Source organism: Nelusetta ayraudi, unplaced genomic scaffold, assembly GCF_046127955.1.
Source record: "Nelusetta ayraudi isolate G7.1 ecotype Tasmania unplaced genomic scaffold, CSIRO-AGI_Nayr_v1 ptg000024l, whole genome shotgun sequence".
NCBI classification, from domain to species: domain Eukaryota; kingdom Metazoa; phylum Chordata; class Actinopteri; order Tetraodontiformes; family Monacanthidae; genus Nelusetta; species Nelusetta ayraudi.
The window spans coordinates 1569141-1589305 of record NW_027466074.1 but is presented as its reverse complement, the minus strand read 5'-3'; the positions used below and the strand labels follow the sequence as shown (position 1 = coordinate 1589305).

The 20165-nt window shown below is 46.0% G+C and overlaps 1 long non-coding RNA gene across 1 annotated transcript; it reads left to right on the top strand.

The window, feature by feature from the left end:
* Positions 1-13251: 13251 nt before the first annotated feature.
* LOC142889855 (uncharacterized) lies at positions 13252-15965 on the top strand. Its single transcript, XR_012927011.1, has 2 exons — positions 13252-13336; positions 15424-15965. It is a non-coding gene; the product is annotated as an uncharacterized LOC142889855 (long non-coding RNA).
* The last annotated feature ends 4200 nt before the right edge of the window (positions 15966-20165 follow it).

Below are 20165 nucleotides of genomic sequence, written 5' to 3'. Positions count from 1 at the left end.
ACTATTTCCTAATGGAAGTGCTCTCTTGACGTTGGGTTTTTCTCATAATTATTTGAAGTGTAGGCCTGTAGTTGATGAGGAATCACGTTGTGCTCACGCTACTCAAACAGCTTCGATGAAAAAAGGGAGTGTGATTTGGGTTTGTGGTACATTATGACAATCTTGGACTTGCAAGACTGAGGCGACGGTTCAATTCCCATCAACGTGTATTATATATGTGTTATTTAGCTCATCTATTCTACATTTTAAATAGATCACATTTGACATCTGACCCACTGAACACTTACTATTGAACATATTTTTAAACTATGGGCTATTTAGTCTTGTTTTAGGATATAATATAATTCATTGCACAAACTGTCAGGCTAAGTATAGAGCTATAGTCTACTACAATCAGTCGTGGCAAAAAAGAGACATTGTCTTTATTTTTCATTTTTATTTTATTGTGTCAGCATTGAACCGTACAACCATGTAGTGTTGTCCAACAAGAATGCATGGCGAATCAAATCCCAAACAACCTATGAAACAATGAACACGTTTCTATTGCACTTCATTTTATTGAGCACTAAATGACCTCCTCGAGCACTGTGTCATTGAAGCCTCGAGTAATGAACCATTTTTTGAAACAAGTGTCGAAGCTTCAACAAAGCCTCCATCGGCCATCACTACCTACGGCTGCGTGCTCTAACACCATTTCAGAAGTGACTAACTGCAGACTTGGGAGCGGAGGAGGGATGACAGTCAGGCTGGCTCGACTGCTCCTCCTTCTCAGCCGTGGCGCGTCCAATCAGCAGCCGACATCCAGGACCGCACCTGCAAGGCGTCATCCACTCTCTCTCTCTCTCACGCACTCACAAAATAAATTGTGTTCAATCATGTTAAACTTGGTTGGGGCACAGCCATGGCTCTTTATATTTTATTTTTATTTTATTTTGTATTTTATTTTGAAGTTAGCGCTTTGCATTCTGGGCGATCCTCAGTACAGAGGAAGCCCATGAAGCAGGTGAGACGGTCTCCTCCCTGCTGAGACAGAAATTAATGCAATAAGTTGAGCTATGCTTCATCTAACTGTGTTTCAGTGTTTAAATGTGTGCTGGTGTCTTTCATTTAATTTTTTTTATTTTATTTTATTTATTTATTTATTTTTTTAGCAAAGTTCGGTTTTTTTATTGCTATTAAAAACGATTAGCATGCTAGCATGTCCATTAGCAGCACACAGCTCTCATACGGAGCACGTTGTCTCTGCAGGAGGTGACCAAGTTTCACGGAGCAAGTTATGGTTGTGTCCCATTCTGTTTCAGGTATGTGTGTGTAACTGGAAGAATGTTACAGTGTATAAAAATGGAGCTTTAGGGAGCGAATTATTGAAATTGCGAATGTCATTTTTTTGTATTTTGTAGAAAAATGTATTTTATTTTTAATATTATTTGTATTGTAGAAACAACAACTATACGATCACTACTTCAGTACAGAGGAAGCCCATGAAGCAGGAGGTGACCAAGTTTCACGGAGCAAGTTATGGTTGTGTCCCATTCTGTTTCAGAGAATAAACTGCTGCTCCACACCTGACTTCTGCAAGTCTTCATTATACAGCAAGCAGGACAGAATAGGAGAGGTCACATTGGTGCCGTGACTCGAGACTCTTTTGTTGTGCTACCGATGCTGCAGAGCGACCCGGGGACTGTTCTGCTGCTGCTGTTCATCTGCGGTCACTGAAGTCGGTCAGATGTGTTGCTTTTGTGCAGTGTTAGACATCAGATAGAGGGTTTATGTACTTTTATTTGATTTTTTTTTTTTTTTTTTTTTTTTTTCAGTTTCCAATCTAGGCCTTTTGTGGTTTCATCCTTTTGTTTTGTGGTATTGTGTTTTGTTAACTTTTTGGAAAGATGAGTAATCCTCAGGGTAATGTTTTTGTAACTCCTTTTGGTGCTGGCAGAGGGAGGGGTTTTATGCATCCTTCAAGTTTACTGTTTGAGAGTCCTGTTCAGGGGGGTGGTGTAGTGTTGGGTAATCAGTGTACACCTGGGCGCCCCTTGCTCAGTACTGGTGTTATCCCTCCCCCCAACTCAGATGCAAACCCTCATGCCCTTGCTAGCCAGGGCACGCATTCCCCTGTCCCGGACAGGCACAGCATGTGTTCCCCTGCACCTACCCCTGATGTTATTGCTGCTAGTATTGTAGGTCAGATGGGTGATGCATTGATTCAACAGGTCAGCCAGCGGGTGGCACAGGACATTATCTCTCACCTCAGTGCATCTGTCACTACCCCTTTACTCAGTGCTGCCCCTTCACCTGCCCATGCTGATATGCTAGCCAGTTCCCCTTTACATAGTGCTACCCCTCGACCTAGCCATGCAAATGTGTCTGCCACAAATGCTTTTGACGTGTCCCATTTGCAATATGTCCCTCATCGAAAGCTGAAGGAGCCCCCCTGCTTCAGAGGAGACAACTCAGACTCTGTTTCCGTCCAGGAGTGGGAGGAGCTCATGAGGAGTTTCATTAAGAGGGGGAATCTGCAACCTGAGGAACAAGCGGAGGAGATCCTTGTTCATCTTGGTGGCAAAGCAAAGGATGTTGTCAGGTTTGGGACCAGGAACAGTGGTATTAACATCACCTGTAACCCCAATGCCATTTATGGTCTCTTGCGGAAGCACTTTGATTCTGTTCCGTGTTCACCACTCCCATTAGCAGACTTTTACACCACTCTTCCTGGGAAGGGTGAGGATGCCTTTGACTACTGGCTTAGACTGAACCGCGCTGTTGACTTGGCCATAGAACGTCTGAAGGAGCAAGGAAAGTCACTGGACAGCCCCAGCACTGAGGTGACTCGAATGTTCATAAAGAACTGCCCTTCTACTGAGCTCGCCATGACCTTCAGGTCGAAGACGATAGACAAGTGGACTGCTCGTGAAGTCCAAGACATTCTGAACGAATATCATTCTGAAATGATGTCAGTGAACAGAACTTCCAGAGAAAGGGTGTCAGTGAATGCTCTTGCTGCTGTCTCGCCACCTGCACCACCTGCTGAAGAACAGAGCCCACTGCAGCCACAGGCCACTGACCCTGATGCCCTGAACCGCCTTATTAACATGCTGGAGAAGGTGCTCCTGCAAAGATCTTCCCCAGCTTCAAACAGTCCTGTTCATGGTCCGACTCGACGGCCTGGCCCAAGGCACCCCAGGATCGGTGGGTTGCACTTGGAGGAAATGTCTTCTTCTCCACCATGGACTTGACGTCTGGCTTCTACAATGTGCCACTCCATGAAGAGCACAAAAAATACACAGCTTTCTCGTCACCTTTTGGCCTCCACTAGTACAACAGAATGCCACAAGGTCTGTCCAACAGTCCTGCAACATTCATGCGAATGATGATGTCAATCTTCGGGGATGAAAACTTCACTAGTCTGCTCTGCTATCTTGATGACCTGATGGTCTTTGCCCCAACTGAACAGCAGGCGCTTGAGCGTCTAGAGATGGTGTTCTCCCGTCTGAAAAGTCACAAACTCAAACTGGCCCCCAAGAAGTGTCATCTCTTGCGGAGGTCAGTAAGGTCCCTGGGACATGTCATTTGTGGGGACGGGGTGATGAAGGACCCTGACAAGATGAAAGCCATCATGGATGTGGGAGAGGCTGACCTGATGGAGAGTGATGGTGTGACCCCTTCCTGGAGGAAGATTAATTCTTTCCTGGGCCTAATGTTCTACTATCAGCACTTCATAGCTGACTGCTCTGCTAAAGCAAAACCCTTGTACAGACTCCTCTCTGGAAGGCAGGTGCAGCAGAAGGCCATGAGAGGCAGGAAGGTGAAAAAGCGATCATCTGCTCCACCAGCGCTTATGGCGAGCGACTGGACTGCTGCATGCAAAGAATCGTTCCAGACCCTGAAGAATGAATTAGCTTGCAATGTCACCTTATCCCACCCCAACTTCAGTGAGCCCTTCGTTCTCGCTGTTGATGCGTCGTTTGATGGCATTGGCGCAGTCCTGTCTCAAGTGCCACCAGGTGAGACTGTTGCTCGACCTGTCGCTTTCGCCAGCAAGACACTGTCCCGATCACAAATTAACTATCCAGCGCACAGGTTGGAATTCCTGGCGTTAAAATGGGCCATTTGTGACAAGTTTGGTCATTGTCATTGCCCATTGTCCTACATCTTAACAGAGCCATGTTTGGACGCATGTGAACAAAGATGGGTTGCTAAGCTTGCCGCATTCGATTTCGATCTGAAGTATGTCCGTGGCGTTAAGAACGTTGTCGCTGATGCGCTAAGCCGCGAGCCATTCGTTCAGTCATGTATCAGTCAACGTCTGATGAAAGAGCCCTACGTTGCACTGCTGGACGAAGTTAATGGCGTCGTCAGGGGTACAGTGCAAGATGCCTTCCAACTGCCAAGTTCTTCAAGAAAGGGAACCAAGACCATCCGATTCTGATGCTGAAGCCGTTATTTTATTTTGAAAGGTGACCCGCAGCTATTTTAGGTCGAGAAAAAAAAATGGCCGGAATGTTTGTTTGATGGAAAGCGGGTCAAGCCGGAGTGGTTGGTGAGCCAAAAATTATTTTGACCTCACGTTGTCTGTGTTGCCTCGAACCAAAAACTCAAGAAGGAAAATAAACGAGTTAAATGGAACCCACGTCTCATCAATTTATGAATGATGTAGTGGTGCTGGTATGACGGACGGACATTGAAGACACCTGAGCGTCAAAGGTAAAGAGCGGCTACATGAATGAAAACTGTGGAACTACACAGTCAATCAACACAATCAACACATTGAACACACAAACACATCACATCCTTCCTTCATTTGGCAGCAGACAAAAAAACAGCAGTTGGATCAAAGATGCAGTGGAGTCCGAAGAGACGCTAGTGAAGGATCTCTGATCCAGTGGAGCTCCAAGCTGCAGTGTCTTTACACACAACTGAGCATCATGTTGAGTTGAAGCAGCAGATCAGAGCAACACTGTCAGTCACAACAGGACGTGTTGACACTCAGTGGCTGGAACACACTGGAGTGTGAAGCTGCACTGAGGACACTGTAGTGGAGACACTGAGGACCTGGGGCTTCATATACAAAAACGTACATGGATTTCATCCTGAAACAAAAAAATCTGGATGTTCAAAATGTTGCGAACGCACAAACGCACACCCATTTCCTTTGAGAGTCCCAATCCTCGTGGAATTGATCGCACATGAGCACGAGCCCTGCTCCTCCCTCGGAACACCTCCACATACAAAGCGTTGTCCCCCCTTGTTGGAAATCCAACATGCTGGTGGACTTTTGGAAGGACAGTCTTGAGGTCAGCATGACTAAAATCTCCAGTGAGGATGGTAAAGCTTTTGGGTTTGCTGTCTGTTGATCACTGATGGCCTGGTACAGTTCATTGAGTGCAGCGTTCCTCTCACTGCTGTTGTTGGTGGGAGGGATGTAAACTGCAACTAGCAAAATGGCAGTAAACTGCCAGGGCAGATAGAATGGACGGCACTTTATGATCATCAACTGTGCCAGTGGTGAACAGTGTTTGCATAGCACTGCAGTGTCCCGGCACCACGCACCACAGATGTAAACACATGCTGCACCACCGCGGGACTTCCCTCCATTTACATGATGATGGTGATGGTGGTGATGATGATGATGATGATGATGATGATGATGATCAGACATTAATGAGTCTTGATTCACTTTCACTGTCTTTAGAATCTCACATGTCGACCACAACTTCTCTCTCTGCTCTCCTTCATCCAGTGAACTCTCAGAGCTTGAGTGTGCAGTGGTGTCTTCAGCTCTGCAGTCCAGCCCCTCCCACCTCACACTGCTGGACCTGAGTGAGAACTTCCTGAGGGATCCTGGAGTGAAGCTGCTCTGTGCTGGACTGCAGAGTCCAAACTGCAGACTGGAAGTTCTCAGGTCAGTTCCTGCTTTCTACTGGTGGACAGTGTGTGTCAGCAGATGACAACTGGTGTGTAACGCTGCTTAGTGTGAAGACTTTGAAGCAGATATTAAAGACTCATCTAGACAAAGTGGATGTTGTTGATATTTTCATGTCAACAATCTGCAGCCAGAAAAGACTTTGGATGGTGGAAGAAAGTGTGGAAAATGTCTCCAGTCACTTTGGAGCTCAATGGAAGTTGTTGATTGGTGATGAAGGTCACATGACTGAGCAGAAGATCCTGTGAAGAAATATTAGAGGCAGATTAATAGTGCAGCAGTATTTCTTCATCTTGTCCTTTGAATGTGTTTGACTTGTAACGAGACTCTGATGACTGAAAACAGCCACAAGCACACAAAGGACTCACTGATTATTTTCCATCTTCACTGCTGATTGGCTGCACACTGACTGACACACTGCTGTTGTTATTGTGTTGACAACCCACTGGCACAATGACTCCTTTGAGGGAATGACTCAGTGATCCCAACAGCTGCACATCTGGATCATCAACAGGGAGAAATGACTCTGAATATGACATTTACACCATGGAAGAAATCAAATATTGATTCTTTATTCAGGCTGGAGAACTGCTGGTTGACAAAGCTCAGCTGTGATTGGCTGCTCTCAGCTCTGAAGTCCAACCCCTCCCACCTCAGAGAGCTGAACCTGAGTTGGAACCACCTTAAGGATTCATCAGTGAAGGAGCTGAGTGGTTTTCTGCAGAGTCCAAACTGTAAACTGGAGACTCTGAGGTCAGTTCACCCTCTTCACTCTACAACTTCTATCACTCTTGTTGTTGTTGTCATGATTTTCACTTCACTGCTGTTGGAAATTCAATTTGCAGACACTTTTTTTTTGATAATGAATGAAAGGGCGTGTTTTCATTGCCTCACCTCGCCTCGCCATGGTATGGTGTTAGGGTGTTTGCACTGGCCGCTACACAGTTGTAGGGGGCGCTGTTTTGGTACCTCAATCCCCCAGGGTCCGAGCAAGACGAAGCGAGTTTAGTGGTGACGTAGCGACGAGCAGGGCACTGGATTGGCTCCGTGTCCGCGTCGATGTTCCCTGTCAGAGCGGACATCCACGCCAACTCCTTTGACACAGAACGTCCGTGTCAGGTACATTTTACCGTGAATACAAGTAGCTACTATTGGTGTTGTACAAATACATTTATGTGTATACAGTTTTTGAAAACAGCTTTTTCAATACATGTTTACTTTCGTCTTTTGGGGAGAGGCAGGCGAACCGGGAATGCCCTCGACGTCGCGAGTGTGTTCAACCATATTCGCGAAAACGACAAACGGCAAATGGCGAAGCGCTCGGTAAAGAAAACAAATCGAGTTGCTCCTGCGTGAGGCGCGGTAAGCTAGGGAACCCCAGGAGTCTTGAGGAGAGAAGAAATACTGATTCGTCGAGAGGACGTGGCTCTTGGCCGCGAGGAAGCCTCAAACACCGCGGCATATAACAAAGTCGTCCTTGGCTCGCTAGGGCAGCTATTTCAAATAAGGAGGCGTGTTTACTGTGTGTTTTTCTTTTTGTTTGTTTTTAAATAAACGCGATTTCCCGTTGTATCCGTCTCGTGTTTACTTTTGGTGAAAATATGAAGGTTGAACTACACATTTGCTCGCATGGAAAACGAAACAATAAATTATAAATGTTGCTGCATAAATGATCAACTGTGACTTCAGTGAGGGAAAGTGTTCTTTCTTGAACAGAAAAGCAACCACAGACCGAGCAGCAGGTATGAAACAACTTCTACTTTGTCCATCGCTGCGCTGTTGTGTATGGCACAGAAGTGATGCTGGGGAAAACATTGTCCCGCTTTACCGTGTCGACTCCGCCCACGGTCTCGTAATCACAGAGCCAATGAAAACGCAATCGTACCGAGGCGAACCGTGGTGAGGCAAGGCAATGAAAACACGCCCTAAACTGGGCTTGAAGGTACAGTGGGTAAAATCCTCCCATCTAGTGGTCAGATTGCAGACTGCTTTTGTTGCAGATTCTGAAGTCGACGTTTCACTTTGATGTTCAGAGTGATGACACCCTGGTAAAATTCCATCGTTATAAACTCTCCATCATTTCTTCTCTATTCAGGTTGGAGTACTGCTGGTTGTCAAAGCTCAGCTGTGATTGGCTGCTCTCAGCTCTGAAATCCAACCCCTCCCACCTCAGACACCTGGACCTGGGTCAGAACCAGCTGCAGGATTCATTAGTGAAGGTTCTGAGTGGTTTTCTGCAGAGTCCAGACTGTAAACTGGAGACTCTGAGGTCAGTTCACCCTCTTCACTCTACAACTTCTATCACTCTTGTTGTTGTCGTCATGATTTTCACTTCACTGCTGTTGGAAATTCAATTTGCAGACACTGGTTTGTGTTTGAAATGAGTGGAACTGGGTTTGAAGCAGGGGTGTCCATTAGGTCAATCGTGTGGAGTCCTCGTCACTTCCAGCAGGTAGAATGGTTCAGGCAGGAACTCAGTGATCTTGGTCATAATGTACGATGTGCTGGATTTTGTTTTTATATGTGCTCTGGATTTTACAGTCAAAGGTAAATGAGACAAATCGGCTTCTGCACCGCTCAGATCAAATAAAGAGACATAAAGCAGATTTCATTTTAAATCTGAAACTATAATAATTGTTAAAATCAATGTATACTTCAGATACCTGCATTCTGTATGAGAGCAGACAGGAACAGGAAAAAGAGTTTGGCTGTTTTCTTTAAATACACGCCAAACTACTGTGCTTGTCGCGTGAGCCTGCAATCCTGGCGTAAACTGACGGAGACGCCTCACTCGCAAAATACGCTTCAAAGTCACGCACAGCAGAAGCACCGGAGATCCTGGGAGATGCTGCTAGCAAAACATCTGCGTTCCACACACACACACACACACACACACACACACACACCGATTGTATAGTAGGTAGATCTTTTTGACTTGGTCATTTTAAAAGTAGCTTGCATGTTGAAAAAGTGTGAGCACCCCTGGTTTAAAGGTACAGAGTGTAAAATCCTGCCATCTGGTGGTCAGATTTCAGCGCTCATTCACTCACCCTCTCTCCTTTGTTGAGTGTCAGATTCTAAAGTCGACTTTTGACTTTGATTCTCAGAGTGATGACACCCTGGAAAAACTCTCCATCATTATAAACTCTCCATCATTTCTTCTCTATTCAGGTTGTGGAGGTGCAGTTTGTCAAAGCTCAGCTGTGATTGGCTGCTCTCAGCTCTGAAGTCCAACCCCTCCCACCTCAGAGAGCTGGACCTGGCTGAGAACTATCTTCAGGATTCATCAGTTAAGGAGCTGAGTGGTTTTCTGCAGAGTCCAGACTGTAAACTGGAGACTCTGAGGTCAGTTCACCCTCTTCACTCTACAACTTCTATCACTCTTGTTGTTGTCGTCATGATTTTCACTTCACTGCTGTTGGAAATTCAATTTGCAGACACTGGTTTGTGATAGTAATGAATGAAACTGTGCTTGAAGGTACAGTGGGTAAAATCCTCCCATCTAGTGGTCAGATTGCAGATTGCAGATGCTGAAGTGGACATTTCACTTTGATTTTCAGAGTGATGACACCCAGGAAAAACTCTCTATCATTATAAGCTCCATCATTTATTCTCTGTTCAGGTTGTGGGGCTGCAATTTGTCAGAGCTCAGCTGTGATTGGCTGCTCTCAGCTCTGAAGTCCAACCCCTCCCACCTCAGAGAGCTGGACCTGAATATGAACCCCCTGAAGGAGTCATCAGTGAAGGAGCCACTGATGGATCTTGTCTACAGCAGTGACCATCAACTGGAGAGTGTGAGGTTAGTACTGGTTTGGAAGCAGTGGATGATGGTTCCAGCACCAAAGCCAGTTGATCCCACAGCAGAGGTCCACTGTTCCCAGTCACAGTGTGAGAGGAGGATGGTGACGTCCAGCTGCTCCTCATTCATCCAACATCTGCTGCCAAACTGCTTCTTCTCTCAGTTCACCACCCAATTATTGATCAGTTCATCTTCATCAGGCCTCAGTATCAGTCCAACACTCCATGGTCACATGACCTTCTGATGTTCCACACTTGACATGTGACTGAGAGTCTGCTTCTTCTCACCAGTCACTCCATCATCTCCATCAACAGTCAACGTCTCTGTGATGATGCGTTCAAGGACCGTGAGTCCTGACTCCTGCTGTCTCTTCTTATCTTTGCAGGTGGTGGTGAGGATGAGGAGAGTGAAGAGGAGCGCTCCATCTACTGGTGGCTGACAGAACTACAACCAGTGGAGCCAAACAGCAAGCTGCACGCACCAACACTGTGTGGGTGTGTCACGACCTTTGACCCCAGTGCAGCCTGGTGGCTGACGGACTGCTTCTCCCTACAAGCTGCTGTGGTTACTGGGAGAGACGTCCCAGAAGCCACTGGTGGAGCTGAATCCTCAGTGGAAGAAGCAGGACTTGGAACAGCTGCTCAGTGAAGGCAGCAGCAACACAACCACTGCTTCTGCTCTCATCATCCACGGCTGGAACATCTCAGCATGAAGGTTCCACACATCAACAACACACTGCTCTGCTCTCACTTCAGAGTTGTATAACATCTTCATTTTGGAGGTGAAAAATACTTTTCAAGAGACTTTATTTCTGCTTCATGATCTTAAATAAGGAAATCATGTGGAAAAGATAAAGTGATTCACAACACCTGTGATGGGAACTCAAATCATTATTGAATCATAAGTAAGACAAAAGAAGTTTCCCTCAAAATAATTCATGGTTTTGATGCTTGCCAGATGTTTGTGTGGAGATTTCAGAAGGACGTCAATGAATCAGAAGGAAACCAGATCATTTATTTTATGTGATTATGTTATATCATCCTAACTTGTTGTTACTTGTTACTAGCTCAAACATTATATTTCAATGATTCAATATTCTGACAATAAAAGCCATCACAACCTGTGTGACCTTGACCTCAACTGACGTTTCATTTCTGCTGCTTTAACACTTTGATTATATATCTCCTGAAGTCCTGCCATGGGGATTCTCCATATCTGAATAACTTGTGTACTCAAACCTTCTGTAGGCCATACCCACTTCTCCACTAGGTCTCAACATAAACCACATGAATCAATGAAAATAAATCTCACTTTTACAAACAAATCCAATTCAGTTCAAATATAATTTAAATAAAATAAATGATACATTATAATTAATCACCAACAGATAAATCAATGCTGGATATGAGGTGGTTTGCCCTCTCTGGGTCGGCGGGGAGGCCCTGCCTCAGGGGGAGGAGTTCCAGCATCTCGGGGTCTTGTTTGGGACGCCTCCCTGGGGAGGTGTTCCAGGCATGTCCCACCAGGAGGAGACCCTGCTGGAGGGACCAGGTCTCTGGGCTGGACTGGGAAGCCTTGGGGTCCCACTGGAGGAGCTGGAGGAGGTGACTGGGTCCAGGGAAGTCTGGGGGTCTCTGCTGAGGCTGCTGCCCCTGAGACCTGACTCCGGATACGGCAGTAGAAGATGGATGGATGGATGGATGGTTGCCAGGTGATAGAACATTTCATAAAAACAGACTCTGCATTATAACTTCTATTCCACTCTAAATAACTCACTCCAATATAAATGCACTCGTCCTTCTCTCACATTACATTGGATCACAATGACCAAACAACACAACAAAGACAATGATCCAACTGTACTGCCACTTCCAGACTCAGTGTAGGTCTGTAGGCCTCTTGGACCTTCATGTGAACCACTGCGTGTTGACTGGAGGTGAAACATGGCTGACTGCTGTCCTCCTACCTGGACAATGCAATCTCACTTTCAATCTCACAGCCACTAAAAAACCTGATTGTGATTGAGAGGTCCTCAGCAGCCAATCACTGTTGGGAGTCCAGCCTTCAAACACTCCTCCTGAATCCACAGTCACATCTGTGAGCATCTGGAACTTTGGCCCTGATCCTCCACACCACACAACTTGGGATGACAGCGCCACCTACCTGGATCCTTTCAGTAGCCAGTCCATGCTCTGACCCGTTTCCACTGTGGCCTGTTGTGTCATCTGGACCGGAGTCTGGATCATCAGTGTCCAGGTTCATGGAATCTGTCAGAGTGCCGTCGTCCTGTCATGTAATGATAGAGAATCACTCTATTTATAATAATGTGCAGAACCACTAGAGTGTCATTTCTTCACTGCTGTCAGCAACAAGCATTTGGTGTCACACTGGTGTACAACACTTATGGGCTAATTAATAAGAAATGACATATTTAGGAATCACCCGCAATGCCCAGATTGTTGCTGCTTATCTGCTGATATGAGCCGTCAACTGTTGCAATATAGAACCACGGGCAGGAAATTACAATTAGTGTAGAGTGTATTATAATTTAAAAGTTTACTAACGGTAGTTCTTTAAAGAATTTAGCAGGGATGGAACAGCCTAACGTGACGACGTCACTTGTAAAACGGTAGGAGCTCAACCTGCTGTCACGGTGAAAACTCCGTGTTACGTCCCGTCTCGGGGGACCGAGACGCAACGTGTGGGACACCTTCCCCCACTCCCAAGGCTCATTAATTTCTCACGGCAGTTGGCGGTTTTTAACAAAAACATTTATTGATCAGTAAATAAAATAAACAAAACAACTTAACCGGTGGGCAGCAAAGGCTTCAGGGTGGGCCCAGGCCAAAATAATAAACCAAACTCCAACTAGCTCGCCTTAAGAACTAACTAAAGAAAGAAAGAGAAGCCAAATACAGAAAGGCTAACCTCCCTACATACTTAATAAACAGGAGAAAAGAGGGGACAAAGAAAATGGCAGCCCACCCCTATGGCTGCGTGCTCTAACACCATTTCAGAAGTGACTAACTGTGGACTTGGGAGCGGAGGAGGGATGACCGTCAGGCTGGCTCGACTGCTCCTCCTTCTCAGCCACGGCGCGTCCAATCAGCAGCCAACATCCAGGACCGCACCTGCAAGGCATCATCCACTCTGTTCATGACAGACAGAATCTTCAGACATCAAGAACCTGATTCTAACTCCACTGGTAGTTTGGTGGCCTGCAGTGCTGGGATGCTTTGTTTTGTCTGTCACTGTGGTCCATTGAAGCAGCTCCAGAGAGTTCTTCCTACACACAGAGATGTGAAGGTGTGAATGGTGTTAGTGAATGGAACTCACTCTGCTGTAGGTAGTACATGGTGGCGACGCCTCCACCAGTCAGCACAGTGGTGAAGATGGTGAGCTGCTGCAGCTGAGAGGTAGACACCCTCATCTTCTGCTTCCTCTGCAGACTCTTCCAGTGAGCTCACAGGACAAACTGTTGCACAGAAGATCATGTGGAGACCCACAGTGGGACATTTCAAAGAGATGGTTGCGACAGCACAGCCGGCCAGCCAGCCACGCCGCTCCTGAGCTTGAGCTCTGACTGAGCGAACCACTGGACTGTTTTCTCTTAAAAGGTGATCGTTCTCCAAATTATTTAGTATCTTCTCAATACACCTATCTCTATCTGTTTGCATAAGGACGGTCGAAGCCATGGCTTCTCCCTCTCACCTCTCCTCTGTCCCTCCTCTCTCTCCTCCCGTCTTTTCTTGCTCACACTGCCAGATGCTTAGCTTTAGCTCGTCCTCAATTACCGAGTCAGGGATGTGTGTTAAATGTAGTACTATGTTAGCGCTTGAGGCGAGACTTAGCCAGCTTGAGGAACGACTTCGCTCCTTCGAGCATAGTAGTCCTGTAGCTAGTAGGGTTAGCTTAGCTGGAGCGGAGCGTTCATTCGCTAGCGTAGCGTCGGAGTCTCTAGGTCCCACTAGTTCCCCTCCCTTCGCGGCTCCCGAGCAGCCGGGAAAGGTCGGTTGGGTGACTGTCAGGAGGAAGCGTAGCCTTAACAAGCCTGCCGGGCACCACCACCATTCTCAGCACCAGGCCCCCTCCGTCCATGTCTCGAATAAGTTTGCTCCACTCAGCAGCACGCCGACTGAGATTGACACTCTGGTGATCGGTTCGTCTATAGTGAGGCATGTTAACCTAGGACAGCCATCGGCCACAGTGAAGTGCATCCCCGGGGCCAGGGCGGGCGATATTGAAGGGCATTTAAAGTTAATGGCTAAGAATAAACGGAGATTTAGGCGGATTGTAATTCACTGTGGTTTCAATGATGCACGCCTGAAATCGTCCGAGGTCACTAAGTTAAACATAGCTTCGGTGTGCGCATTTGCTCAGACCATGTCGGACGAAGTAGTTTTCTCTGGCCCCTTGCCAAATGTTAGGAATGATGAGATGTTTAGCCGCATGTCATCTTTTCACCGTTGGCTGTCAGGGTGGTGTCCCAATAACTCGGTGGGCTTTGTAGATAACTGGAAGCCTTTCTGGGGCAAGCCTGGTCTTGTTAGGAGGGATGGCATTCATCCCACCCGGGAAGGTGCAGCTCTCTTATCTAGCAATATAGTTAAAATTTTAGCTTCCACTCACTGACGCTCCAGGGTGGAGACCAGGCAACAGAGTTGTAGTCCTATACGCTACTCTGGGCTTCTCTCACTGCCGTCCCCAGCCGTTAGTAAGTCCCCGAAGCCCTGCCAGTCTTTTCCAATAGAAGTTGTGTCGGTCCCTCGCACCTCCAAACCTCTTATACTGTGCAAATCTCCAATAGATCATAGTAACCTAGTTCGAATAGATTGTAGAAATAAGGGGGCTCCAGGGGCTCCCACAAACAAAATGGTGAAATGTGGCCTTCTTAACATTAGGTCTCTACATTCCAAGGCAGTTTTAGTTAATGATTTGATTAGTGAACATAGTGTTGATATTTTCGGCCTCACAGAGACATGGCTACGTCAAGATGAATATTTTAGTCTTAATGAAGCCACTCCTCCTAGTCATATTAATACTCATAAGGCTCGTGATAGTGGTCGAGGAGGTGGCGTTGCAGCTATTTATAATTCCAATTTGTTAGTCAATCTCAAGGCTCATTCTATTTATAGTTCATTTGAGAGTTTAGCGATGTCTATTTCGTTGTCACCTGATAGGCAAGCAGATTCCGTTGAATTCATTGTTGTCTACCGTCCCCCCGGTCCATATTCTTCTTTCTTAGATGAATTTTCAGAGTTTTTGTCTACTTTAGCATTGACTAAAGACAAGATCATAGTGATTGGAGATTTTAATATTCATGTCGACATTGAGAGTGACAGTCTGAGTTCTCATTTCAAATCTATCCTCGACTCCTTCGGCTTCCTTCAAGTTGTGAATGTACCCACTCATAAGCATAGTCATACTTTGGATCTTGTGCTCACTTTTGGACTTGGTGTAGAGCAGCTGACAATCTTTCCCCGAAACGACGTTTTGTCTGACCACTTTCTGATCACTTTCGGCTTTATTGTAGCGGATCACATTCCCCAAGCAAGGTCTATAATGAGTAGAAACATTTCGGACTCTGTTGTTGCTGAATTTAAGGAGAGGCTTCCTGATCTGCTTGATGCCCTTGTACCTCTTGACATGCTTCCGGCCTCTCCCACCACCCACTTGACTGATCTTGATCTGGACTCCTTGACAGATCGCTTTTCTTGTATTCTGAAATCAACATTGGATGATCTTGCCCCTTATAAGGTAAGTATGAAAAGGCAGGATCGATCAGCCCCTTGGTTTACTTCCTCTACTCGCAAATTAAAACAAAATTTGCGAAGGCTTGAGAGAACTTGGCGTTCGTCAAAAACAGCTTCATCCTTCAAGACTTGGCAGGATTGCTTTAGGTCCTATAAAAAGGCCCTGCGTATCAGTAGAACTTCCTACTTTTCTGCTCTTATTGACTCTAACAAGAACAACCCAAAGTTTTTATTTAGTACAGTTGCTAAGCTGACGAGGAGCCATCAGTGTGTTGAGCCATGCGTCCCTACTGGCCTGTCAAGCAACGATTTCCTGAACTTCTTCCAGCAAAAAGTAGAAGGTATCAGAACTGAGATTGGGAATTCTTCGTCTTCTTTGTCTTCTTTGTCTTCCACAGGTCACATGGCAGATCTTTCTCAACATGGCAACCCCAGTGTGTATTTCGGGAGTTTTCAGCAAGTTGGACTCTCGGAACTTGATTCTCTTGTCTCCTCTGCTAAGTCGACCACCAGTCTTCTGGACCCAATTCCAACCAGGCTTCTCAAGGAGGTTTCCCCATTGCTTCATTGTGTCATTCTTAGAATTATTAATCACTCTCTATCAACAGGTTTTGTCCCTCATGCTTTCAAGGTGGCTGTAATCAAGCCTCTGATCAAAAAACCCAATTTGGACTCGAGTGTGCTTTCAAATTATAGGCCAATCTCGAACCTTCCGTTTCTCTCCAAGATCTTAGAAAAAGTTGTTGCTAGGCAGCTTGTGGACTTCTTGAACGACAACAATCTACTTGAGGCTTTTCAGTCTGGCTTCAGAGTTGGTCACAGCACCGAAACTGCATTGCTTAAGGTAAGTAATGACCTCTTGTGTGCATCTGACAAAGGTCTTCTCTCTGTTCTGGTCCTCCTAGATCTCAGTGCAGCATTTGATACAGTTGACCACAGCATTCTTCTTAGGAGATTAGAAGATACTATCGGCATCAAGGATCGCGCCTTGGACTGGTTTGGATCTTACTTGTCTGACCGTTTTCAGTTTGTTCATGTTCATAATCATTCGTCAGAACGTAGGAGGGTTAGTCATGGTGTCCCGCAAGGATCTGTACTTGGGCCACTCCTCTTCAACATCTACATGTCACCTCTTGGTGACATCATCAGAAAGCATAGCATCAGTTTCCATTCTTACGCAGATGACACACAGTTGTACTTTTCTTTTAAGGCAAACGAGGCTCATCAGTTGGCCAAATTGGAATCTTGTCTTCGTGATGTCAGAACTTGGATGACACAGAATTTCCTGTTGCTTAATTCCGACAAAACTGAGGTCATTATATTTGGATCGCGAGAGAGTAGGGACAGAGTTTTTGATGGACAAAGTGGTCTATTTGGTACTACACCCAGTTCTACCGTGCGGAACCTAGGAGTCACTTTTGATCAGGACCTGACCTTTAATTCTCATATACAGAATGTAGGGAGGTCAGCTTTCTTCCACTTAAGAAACATTGCCAAAATTCGAAGTTTTTTGTCCTTCAAAGATTCGGAAAAAATAATCCATGCTTTTGTTACGTCTAGGCTAGATTACTGTAACTCGGTACTAGCAGGATGCCCAAATTCATCCCTTAGGACATTACAGTTAATCCAAAACTCCGCGGCACGATTGTTAACCGGAACTAGAAGGAGGCAGCATATTACTCCAATTTTAGCTTCCTTGCATTGGCTGCCTGTCAAATTTAGAATTGAATTTAAGATTCTAGTTTTAACTTACAAAGCTCTTCATTCTCAGGCTCCTTCTTATATTAGGGAACTCATTGAACTTTATCATCCTCCAAGAGCCCTTCGCTCTGAGGATTCAGGTCTTTTAGTTATCCCAAAAATTTCTAGAGTTAGATCAGGAGGTAGGTGTTTCAGTTTCCTGGCACCTCTATTTTGGAACCATCTTCCAGCCTCGGTGAGGGGGGCAGACACAGTTAGTTTATTTAGGAGTAGACTTAAGACTTTCCTTTTTCTTAAAGCTTATAGTTAGACTCCATCCACTGTCAGTTAAGCTGCTGTAGGCTTACGCCGTGGAGGGAGATCTTTCGCTCCCGTTACAGGGATCGTTGCTCTGTGCAGGCGGAACCTTTATCACTCTCCTCACCCAATCAATCTTTTACTCTATCCAATCTTTTACTCTATCCACTCTGTCCAAGCTCTCATTATGCTTTGTACAGTATGCTCGATATGCATGATACTGCCGCAGTCTCTGTGTCCCCGGCAGGTGATGACCACTGCGCCAGGAGCTGGATTGTGCTGTCCTGAGGGTCTTGCTGTCATCGCTTCATCCCACCACCATGCTTAAGACCTGGACTAGTCCTATCGGCAGATTGTCCATCGAGCTAGGCTCTTGCCTTCCAAAGCATGGACACTTACACTCCACATGGACAGCAGCCTTGAATTAGTTCCTATTCTTTGTGTTTATATCCGTTTTGCCTGGTTGGTGTATCTGTTTTTCACTCTGTCCTGTCTGCCACCCTGGCTCACTCTGCTCCTTTCTCTCTTTCTCTGTCTCTCCTCTATCTTTATACTTCACCCCAACTACTCATAGGCAGATGATCGCCCTCTGGAGTCTGGTTCTGCCCTAGGTTTCTTCCCACAGGGGAGTTTTTCCCAGCCACTGTCGCATCTTGCTTGCTCCGGGGGCCCGGTTGGTTCTCTCTGATTGTATAAAGCGCTTTGAGACGCCTTTGGCTGTGATTTAGCGCTGTACAAATAAAAGTTTATTATTATTATTATTATTATTGCTTCTTCAAGCCCAGGCCAAGACCATGGTGCTCATCAACAGACACACTACACTATTGATTTTATTATGTTAATGACTTTGTAAAGTGTCTGAGGTTTCTAAAATGTGCCATACAAATAAAATGTATTAATATCTATCTATCTATCTATCTATCATGCTTGATTACTACTATTACTGATGTACTACATCTGCTGAAGTTCCACAGGCTGTCTAATACATTCAATGAGTGTTTGTGACCAGTGTATTCTTTCTAATGATATACGTGTGAACGAAGTGAAAATACACCAGGCCAGGCAGAAAGTACTGCGCCGCATCGGTAGGGGGCAGTGACGTGCCGGGAGGCTGATGACTAACTAACTGACAGCGCTATCAGGTGCAGTCAGGCACAGACGTAATAAATGAGTGAATGACGGTGGCCAACAGAGGTACAACACCGCCCCCAAGTGGTGAGCACTAAACAACACATGTGTGGGAGCTTTCTGACAGTGGCCACCTCTCTTTGAGCTGCAGCCAGTGATGGTCTTCATCCTCTCCCACACCTCCCTCATATTGTTGTTCTGCATCCTTTCTTCATTTTTCCTTCTGTGCTGCTCCCTCGCCTCCTTGACTTGGACTCTGAGTTCCCTCTGGACCCGCTGGAACTCCTGTCGCTCAGCATCTTTGAAGATCTTCTCCTGGTTCAGAAGGTCCTTGATGTCGCTGGTTCTCCAGGGCTTGTTGTTGGCAAAGCAGCGTCCAGATCCAACTTGAACAACAGCGTCCATACAGAAGTTTCTAAAGTCCGTAGTGCAGTCAACCATCTGGTCCATGTTGTGGTTGTGAGAGCCCTGCAATGCGTCCCAGTCTGTGGAGTCAAAGCAGTCTTTCAGAGGCTGCTCCATGTGACCAGCCTCTCTGTCGTGCCTTGTCTTGTCCAGTGGGTGAAGGGCCTGGGTTCTGGTCCAGGGCCTGGTTCTGGTACTCTCTTGTCCTGGGGGTCCCCATCCATCCGGGGGCCAGGTTGTGCTTCCTGTCCTCCATCCAGGGGTGTCTGCCTCCCAGCCCTCTGGTCCTGGCTCTTTGGGGGGCTGGTGGCCTCTGGCCAGGGGGGCTCACTGCTCTGGACCTCTTCCCCACCAGCTCTGAGTTCATCTGTTTACTATTTGAATGAGTTCATTTTTGGATCATTAATTATGTAAACTAATATCTGTTGTTGTTTGGACACAATACCTGTACATTGTTGCCAGTTGCTCTCCCAAGCCCGCACTTCCATCCAATTTTTTCTCTCTTTTTCTCTCTCTGTCCCTCCCTCAGTCCTGGCCACAATATCACTCATCCATCAAAATAGAATCAAAGCAGTCATCAGGTCCTTCCTGAACCCACCCGTGTCATTCACACCCTGGGCTCACAAGCTCCGCCTTTGAGAATCAAATCTGTCAGCCATCATGAAGACATTCGGACACACTTCTGCTGCTCATGATGGCCAGACAGGACAAGGGAAAAAAAAGATTCCCCTCTGTCATTGTCAAGAAACATTTGAACATTGACACCATCACCTACCCTCACATATATTTGTATTTGTATTGATTTATTGAGCACAATTTAAAACAAGGAGGGAACGAAGCCCAAAGGGCTTGAACAGAGTTCTACTCCCATCATCTACAATCAATCCAAAGTCAAATGTCAACATAGGAAGAGAATCATTTCAAACAACAGACAACAATATAGAATACATTGAACAGTTCAAACATAAGGAGATGTTTTTTCAGTCAGTATATTTGCAGAACACACACAGTGTGTGTTGAGGCCAGTCAGGTTATTGATTCATACACACTCATCCTTTCATTGTTTGCTGAGGGCTTCTGTTAACTGCTGTCTCCCTCCTCCACAGTCACTGGGTCGGAACCAGAGCTGCTCTCAAGTGCTGCTGATAGAGCTAACAGGAAG